This window comes from Oncorhynchus keta, chromosome 8 (assembly GCF_023373465.1).
Source record: "Oncorhynchus keta strain PuntledgeMale-10-30-2019 chromosome 8, Oket_V2, whole genome shotgun sequence".
Taxonomy (NCBI): Eukaryota; Metazoa; Chordata; class Actinopteri; order Salmoniformes; family Salmonidae; genus Oncorhynchus; species Oncorhynchus keta.
Genome location: NC_068428.1, coordinates 43,410,829 through 43,421,036, shown reverse-complemented (window position 1 = coordinate 43,421,036; position 10,208 = coordinate 43,410,829).

The following is a 10,208-nucleotide window of genomic DNA, read 5'->3' as shown; positions in this document are numbered from 1 at the left end:
TATTATATTATATTGTGGTGTTGATAGGTATTATATTGTGGTGTTGATAGGTACTATATTATATTGTGGTGTTGATGGGTATTATATTATGGTGTTGATAGGTATTATATTGTGGTGTTGATAGGTACTATATTATATTGTGGTGTTGATAGGTATTATATTGTGGTGTTGATAGGTATTATCATATATTATATTGTGGTGTAGATAGGTATTATATTATATTGTGGTGTTGATAGGTATTATATTGTGGTGTTGATAGGTATTATATTATATTGTGGTGTTGATAGGTATTATATTGTGGTGTTGATAGGTATTATATTATATTGTGGTGTTGATAGGTATTATATTGTGGTGTTGATAGGTATTATATTATATTGTGGTGTTGATAGGTATTATATTATATTGTGGTGTTGATAGGTATTATATTATATTGTGGTGTTGATAGGTATTATATTGTGGTGTTGATAGGTACTATATTATATTGTGGTGTTGATAGGGTTAATATTATGGTGTTGATAGGTATTATATTATATTATGGTGTTGATAGGTATTATATTGTGGTGTTGATAGGTATTATATTATATTATGGTGTTGATAGGTATTATATTATATTGTGGTGTTGATAGGTATTATATTATATTGTGGTGTTGATAGGTATTATATTATATTGTGGTGTTGATAGGGTTAATATTATGGTGTTGATAGGTATTATATTATATTGTGGTGTTGATAGGTACTATATTATATTGTGGTGTTGATGGGTATTATATTGTGGTGTTGATAGGTATTATATTGTGGTGTTGATAGGTACTATATTATATTGTGTTGTTGATAGGTATTATATTATATTGTGGTGTTGATAGGTATTATATTATATTGTGTTGTTGATAGGTATTATATTATATTGTGGTGTTGATAGTTATTATATTGTGGTGTTGATAGGTATTATATTATATTGTGGTGTTGATAGGTATTATATTATATTGTGGTGTTGATAGGTATTATATTATATTGTGGTGTTGATGGGTATTATATTATATTGTGGTGTTGATACGTATTATATTATATTGTGGTGTTGATAGGTATTATATTATATTGTGGTGTTGATAGGTATTATATTATATTGTGGTGTTGATAGGTATTATATTATATTGTGGTGTTGATAGGTATTATATTATATTGTGGTGTTGATAGGGTTAATATTATGGTGTTGATAGGTATTATATTATATTGTGGTGTTGATAGGTACTATATTATATTGTGGTGTTGATGGGTATTATATTGTGGTGTTGATAGGTATTATATTGTGGTGTTGATAGGTACTATATTATATTGTGTTGTTGATAGGTATTATATTATATTGTGGTGTTGATAGGTATTATATTATATTGTGTTGTTGATAGGTATTATATTATATTGTGGTGTTGATAGTTATTATATTGTGGTGTTGATAGGTATTATATTATATTGTGGTGTTGATAGGTATTATATTATATTGTGGTGTTGATAGGTATTATATTATATTGTGGTGTTGATGGGTATTATATTATATTGTGGTGTTGATACGTATTATATTATATTGTGGTGTTGATAGGGTTAATATTATGGTGTTGATAGGTATTATATTATATTGTGGTGTTGATAGGTACTATATTATATTGTGGTGTTGATGGGTAATATATTGTGGTGTTGATAGGTATTATATTGTGGTGTTGATAGGTACTATATTATATTGTGTTGTTGATAGGTATTATATTATATTGTGGTGTTGATAGGTATTATATTATATTGTGTTGTTGATAGGTATTATATTATATTGTGGTGTTGATAGTTATTATATTGTGGTGTTGATAGGTATTATATTATATTGTGGTGTTGATAGGTATTATATTATATTGTGGTGTTGATAGGTATTATATTATATTGTGGTGTTGATGGGTATTATATTATATTGTGGTGTTGATACGTATTATATTATATTGTGGTGTTGATAGGTATTATATTATATTGTGGTGTTGATAGGTATTATATTATATTGTGGTGTTGATAGGTATTATATTATATTGTGGTGTTGATAGGTATTATATTATATTGTGGTGTTGATAGGTATTATATTGTGGTGTTGATAGGTATTATATTGTGGTGTTGATAGGTACTATATTATATTGTGGTGTTGATGGGTATTATATTATGGTGTTGATAGGTATTATATTGTGGTGTTGATAGGTATTATATTGTGGTGTTGATAGGTATTATAATATATTATATTGTGGTGTAGATAGGTATTATATTATATTGTGGTGTTGATAGGTATTATATTGTGGTGTTGATAGGTATTATATTGTGGTGTTGATAGGTATTATATTATATTGTGGTGCTGATAGGTATTATATTATATTGTGGTGTTGATACGTATTATATTGTGGTGTTGATAGGGTTAATATTATGGTGTTGATAGGTATTATATTATATTTTGGTGTTGATAGGTATTATATTATATTGTGGTGTTGATAGGTATTATATTATATTGTGGTGTTGATAGGTATTATATTATATTGTGGTGTTGATAGGTATTATATTATATTGTGGTGTTGATAGGTATTATATTATATTGTGGTGTTGATAGGTATTATATTATATTGTGGTGTTGATAGGTATTATATTATATTGTGGTGTTGATAGGTATTATATTATATTGTGGTGTTGATAGGTATTATATTGTGGTGTTGATAGGTACTATATTATATTGTGGTGTTGATAGGGTTAATATTATGGTGTTGATAGGTATTATATTATATTATGGTGTTGATAGGTATTATATTGTGGTGTTGATAGGTATTATATTATATTATGGTGTTGATAGGTATTATATTATATTGTGGTGTTGATAGGTATTATATTATATTGTGGTGTTGATAGGTATTATATTATATTGTGGTGTTGATAGGGTTAATATTATGGTGTTGATAGGTATTATATTATATTGTGGTGTTGATAGGTACTATATTATATTGTGGTGTTGATGGGTACTATATTATATTGTGGTGTTGATAGGTATTATATTATATTGTGGTGTTGATAGGTATTATATTATATTGTGGTGTTGATAGGTATTATATTATATTGTGGTGTTGATAGGTACTATATTATATTGTGGTGTTGATAGGTACTATATTATATTGTGGTGTTGATAGGTATTATATTATATTGTGGTGTTGATAGTTATTATATTGTGGTGTTGATAGGTACTATATTATATTGTGGTGTTGATGGGTATTATATTATATTATGGTGTTGATAGGTATTATATTATATTGTGGTGTTGATAGGTGTAATATTATATTGTGGTGTTGATAGGTATTATATTATATTGTGGTGTTGATGGGTATTATATTATATTGTGGTGTTGATGGGTATTATATTGTGGTGTTGATAGGTATTATATTATATTGTGGTGTTGATAGGTATTATATTATATTGTGGTGTTGATGGGTATTATATTATATTGTGGTGTTGATGGTATTATATTGTGGTGTTGATAGGTATTATATTGTGGTGTTGATAGGTATTATATTATATTGTGGTGTTGATGGGTATTATATTATATTGTGGTGTTGATAGGTATTATATTGTGGTGTTGATAGGTATTATATTATATTGTGGTGTCGATAGGTATTATATTATATTGTGGTGTTGATAGGTATTATATTATATTGTGGTGTTAATAGGTATTATATTGTGGTGTTGATAGGTATTATATTAGATTGTGGTGTTGATAGGTATTATATTATATTGTGGTGTTGATAGGTATTATATTATATTGTGGTGTTGATAGGTATTATATTATATTGTGGTGTTGATAGGTATTATATTGTGGTGTTGATAGGTATTATATTGTGGTGTTGATAGGTATTATATTATACTGTGGTGTTGATAGGTATTATATTATATTGTGGTGTTGATAGGTATTATATTATATTGTGGTGTTGATAGGTATTATATTGTGGTGTTGATAGTTATTATATTGTGGTGTTGATAGGTACTATATTATATTGTGGTGTTGATAGGTATTATATTGTGGTGTTGATAGGTACTATATTATATTGTGGTGTTGATAGGTATTATATTATATTGTGGTGTTGATAGGTACTATATTATATTGTGGTGTTGATAGGTACTATATTATATTGTGGTGTTGATAGGTATTATATTATATTGTGGTGTTGATAGGTACTATATTATATTGTGGTGTTGATAGGTATTATATTATATTGTGGTGTTGATAGGTATTATATTGTGGTGTTGATAGGTACTATATTATATTGTGGTGTTGATGGGTATTATATTGTGGTGTTGATAGGTATTATATTATATTGTGGTGTTGATAGGTACTATATTATATTGTGGTGTTGATAGTTATTATATTGTGGTGTTGATAGGTATTATATTATATTGTGGTGTTGATAGGTATTATATTGTGGTGTTGATAGGTATTATATTATATTGTGGTGTTGATAGGTATTATATTATATTGTGGTGTTGATAGGTACTATATTATATTGTGGTGTTGATAGGTATTATATTATATTGTGGTGTTGATAGGTATTATATTATATTGTGGTGTTGATAGGTACTATATTATATTGTGGTGTTGATAGGTATTATATTATATTGTGGTGTTGATAGGTATTATATTATATTATGGTGTTGATAGGTATTATATTATATTCTGGTGTTGATAGGTATTATATTATATTATGGTGTTGATAGGTATTATATTATATTCTGGTGTTGATAGGTATTACATTATATTGTGGTGTTGATAGGTATTATATTGTGGTGTTGATAGGTATTATATTATATTGTGGTGTTGATAGGTATTATATTATATTGTGGTGTTGATAGGTATTATATTATATTGTGGTGTTGATAGGTATTATATTATATTATGGTGTTGATAGGTATTATATTATATTGTGGTGTTGATAGGTATTATATTATATTATGGTGTTGATAGGTATTATATTATATTCTGGTGTTGATAGGTATTATATTATATTGTGGTGTTGATAGGTATTATATTGTGGTGTTGATAGGTATTATATTATATTGTGGTGTTGATAGGTATTATATTATATTGTGGTGTTGATAGGTATTATATTATATTGTGGTGTTGATAGGTATTATATTATATTGTGGTGTTGATACGTATTATATTATATTGTGGTGTTGATAGGTATTATATTGTGGTGTTGCAGCCCTTTGATCTGTTATTCACCTCACATAACTCTCATAATATTACCGGTACCAGATGATGTCGCCACGCTGTCTGCAGGCAGGACATTGTAATCCCAGTGAGAGAGAGACAGAGGGAGGAATAGAAGGGAGAGGTAGTGCAAGACAGAAGGACAGATGAGGGAGGGGGTCATTTTAAGGAGTGTCCTATTGTCACTGTCCTCTGCTCCAACCTCTCTCTTCTCTCTCTTCTAGGTATTATATTATATTGTGGTGTTGATAGGGTTAATATTATGGTGTTGATAGGGTTAATATTATGGTGTTGATAGGGTTAATATTGTGGTGTTGATGGGTATTATATTATATTGTGGTGTTGATAGGTATTATATTATATTGTGGTGTTGATAGTTATTATATTGTGGTGTTGATGGGTATTATATTATATTGTGGTGTTGATAGGTATTATATTATATTGTGGTGTTGATAGGTATTATATTGTGGTGTTGATAGGTATTATATTATATTGTGGTGTTGATAGGCATTATATTATATTGTGGTGTTGATAGGTATTATATTGTGGTGTTGATAGGTATTATATTATATTGTGGTGTTGATAGGTATTATATTATATTGTGGTGTTGATAGGTATTATATTATATTGTGGTGTTGATAGGTATTATATTATATTGTGGTGTTGATGGGTATTATATTATATTGTGGTGTTGATAGGTATTATATTATATTGTGGTGTTGATAGGTATTATATTATATTGTGGTGTTGATAGGTATTATATTATATTGTGGTGTTGATGGGTATTATATTATGGTGTTGATAGGTATTATATTATATTATGGTGTTGATAGGTATTATATTATGGTGTTGATAGGTATTATATTATATTGTGGTGTTGATAGGTATTATATTATATTGTGGTGTTGATGGGTATTATATTATGGTGTTGATAGGTATTATATTATATTATGGTGTTGATGGGTATTATATTATATTATGGTGTTGATAGGTATTATATTATGGTGTTGATAGGTATTATATTATATTATGGTGTTGATGGGTATTATATTATGGTGTTGATAGGTATTATATTATATTATGGTGTTGATAGGTATTATATTATGGTGTTGATAGGTATTATATTATATTGTGGTGTTGATAGGTATTATATTATATTGTGGTGTTGATGGGTATTATATTATGGTGTTGATAGGTATTATATTATATTGTGGTGTTGATAGGTATTATATTATATTGTGGTGTTGATAGGTGGTGTTATATTATATTGTGGTAGGTTTATATTGTGGTGTTATAGGTATTATATTATATTGTGGTGTTGATAGGTATTATATTATATTGTGGTGTTGATAGGTATTATATTATATTGTGGTGTTGATGGGTATTATATTATGGTGTTGATAGGTATTATATTATATTATGGTGTTGATAGGTATTATATTATGGTGTTGATAGGTATTATATTATATTGTGGTGTTGATAGGTATTATATTATATTGTGGTGTTGATGGGTATTATATTATGGTGTTGATAGGTATTATATTATATTATGGTGTTGATGGGTATTATATTATATTATGGTGTTGATAGGTATTATATTATGGTGTTGATAGGTATTATATTATATTATGGTGTTGATGGGTATTATATTATGGTGTTGATAGGTATTATATTATATTATGGTGTTGATAGGTATTATATTATGGTGTTGATAGGTATTATATTATATTGTGGTGTAGATAGGTATTATATTATATTGTGGTGTTGATGGGTATTATATTATGGTGTTGATAGGTATTATATTATATTGTGGTGTTGATAGGTATTATATTATATTGTGGTGTTGATAGGTATTATATTGTGGTGTTGATAGGTATTATATTATATTGTGGTGTTGATGGGTATTATATTATATTATGGTGTTGATAGGTATTATATTATATTGTGGTGTTGATAGGTATTATATTATGGTGTTGATAGGTATTATATTATATTATGGTGTTGATAGGTATTATATTATATTATGGTGTTGATAGGTATTATATTATATTATGGTGTTGATAGGTATTATATTATATTGTGGTGTTGATAGGTATTATATTATATTGTGGTGTTGATAGGTATTATATTATATTGTGGTGTTGATAGGTATTATATTATATTGTGGTGTTGATAGGTATTATATTATATTGTGGTGTTGATAGGTATTATATTATATTGTGGTGTTGATAGGTATTATATTATATTGTGGTGTTGATAGGTATTATATTATGGTGTTGATAGGTATTATATTATATTGTGGTGTTGATAGGTATTATATTATATTGTGGTGTTGATAGGTATTATATTATATGTGGTGTTGATAGGTATTATATTATATTATGGTGTTTGATAGGTTGATAGGTATTATATTATATTATGGTGTTGATGGGTATTATATTATATTATGGTGTTGATAGGTATTATATTATGGTGTTGATGTATTATATTATATAGGTATTATATTATATTATGGTGTTGATGGGTATTATATTATGGTGTTGATAGGTATTATATTATATTATGGTGTTGATAGGTATTATATTATGGTGTTGATAGGTATTATATTATATTGTGGTGTAGATAGGTATTATATTATATTGTGGTGTTGATGGGTATTATATTATGGTGTTGATAGGTATTATATTATATTGTGGTGTTGATAGGTATTATATTATATTGTGGTGTTGTATTATATTATATTGTGTTGATAGGTATATATATTGTGGTGTTGATAGGTATTATATTATATTGTGGTGTTGATAGGTATATATATTATATTGTGGTGTTGATATATTATATTATATTATATATGTGGTGTTGATGGGTATTATATTATGGTGTTGATAGGTATTATATTATATTATGGTGTTGATAGGTATTATATTATGGTGTTGATAGGTATTATATTATATTGTGGTGTTGATAGGTATTATATTATATTGTGGTGTTGATGGGTATTATATTATGGTGTTGATAGGTATTATATTATATTATGGTGTTGATGGGTATTATATTATATTATGGTGTTGATAGGTATTATATTATGGTGTTGATAGGTATTATATTATATTATGGTGTTGATGGGTATTATATTATGGTGTTGATAGGTATTATATTATATTATGGTGTTGATAGGTATTATATTATGGTGTTGATAGGTATTATATTATATTGTGGTGTAGATAGGTATTATATTATATTGTGGTGTTGATGGGTATTATATTATGGTGTTGATAGGTATTATATTATATTGTGGTGTTGATTAGGTATTATATTATATTGTGGTGTTGATAGGTATTATATTGTGGTGTTGATAGGTATTATATTATATTGTGGTGTTGATAGGTATTATATTATATATTATATTATGGTGTTGATAGGTATTATATTATATTGTGGTGTTGATAGGTATTATATTATGGTGTTGATAGGTATTATATTATATTGTGGTGTTGATAGGTATTATATTGTGGTGTTGATAGGTATTATATTATATTGTGGTGTTGATAGGTATTATATTATATTGTGGTGTTGATAGGTATTATATTATATTGTGGTGTTGATAGGTATTATATTATATTGTGGTGTTGATAGGTATTATATTATATTGTGGTGTTGATAGGTATTATATTATATTAGGTGGTGTTGATAGGTATTATATTATATTATTGATAGGTATTATATTGTTGATAGGTATTATATTATATTGTGGTGTTGATGGGTATTATATTATGGTGTTGATAGGTATTATATTATATTATGGTGTTGATAGGTATTATATTATGGTGTTGATAGGTATTATATTATATTGTGGTGTTGATAGGTATTATATTATATTGTGGTGTTGATGGGTATTATATTATGGTGTTGATAGGTATTATATTATATTATGGTGTTGATGGGTATTATATTATATTATGGTGTTGATAGGTATTATATTATGGTGTTGATAGGTATTATATTATATTATGGTGTTGATGGGTATTATATTATGGTGTTGATAGGTATTATATTATATTATGGTGTTGATAGGTATTATATTATGGTGTTGATAGGTATTATATTATATTGTGGTGTAGATAGGTATTATATTATATTGTGGTGTTGATGGGTATTATATTATGGTGTTGATAGGTATTATATTATATTGTGGTGTTGATAGGTATTATATTATATTGTGGTGTTGATAGGTATTATATTGTGGTGTTGATAGGTATTATATTATATTGTGGTGTTGATAGGTATTATATTATATTGTGGTGTTGATAGGTATTATATTATATTGTGGTGTTGATGGGTATTATATTATGGTGTTGATAGGTATTATATTATATTATGGTGTTGATAGGTATTATATTATGGTGTTGATAGGTATTATATTATATTGTGGTGTTGATAGGTATTATATTATATTGTGGTGTTGATGGGTATTATATTATGGTGTTGATAGGTATTATATTATATTATGGTGTTGATGGGTATTATATTATATTATGGTGTTGATAGGTATTATATTATGGTGTTGATAGGTATTATATTATATTATGGTGTTGATGGGTATTATATTATGGTGTTGATAGGTATTATATTATATTATGGTGTTGATATATTATATTAGGTATTATATTATGGTGTTGATAGGTATTATATTATATTGTGGTGTAGATAGGTATTATATTATATTGTGGTGTTGATGGGTATTATATTATGGTGTTGATAGGTATTATATTATATTGTGGTGTTGATAGGTATTATATTATATTGTGGTGTTGATAGGTATTATATTGTGGTGTTGATAGGTATTATATTATATTGTGGTGTTGATGGGTATTATATTATATTATGGTGTTGATAGGTATTATATTATATTGTGGTGTTGATAGGTATTATATTATGGTGT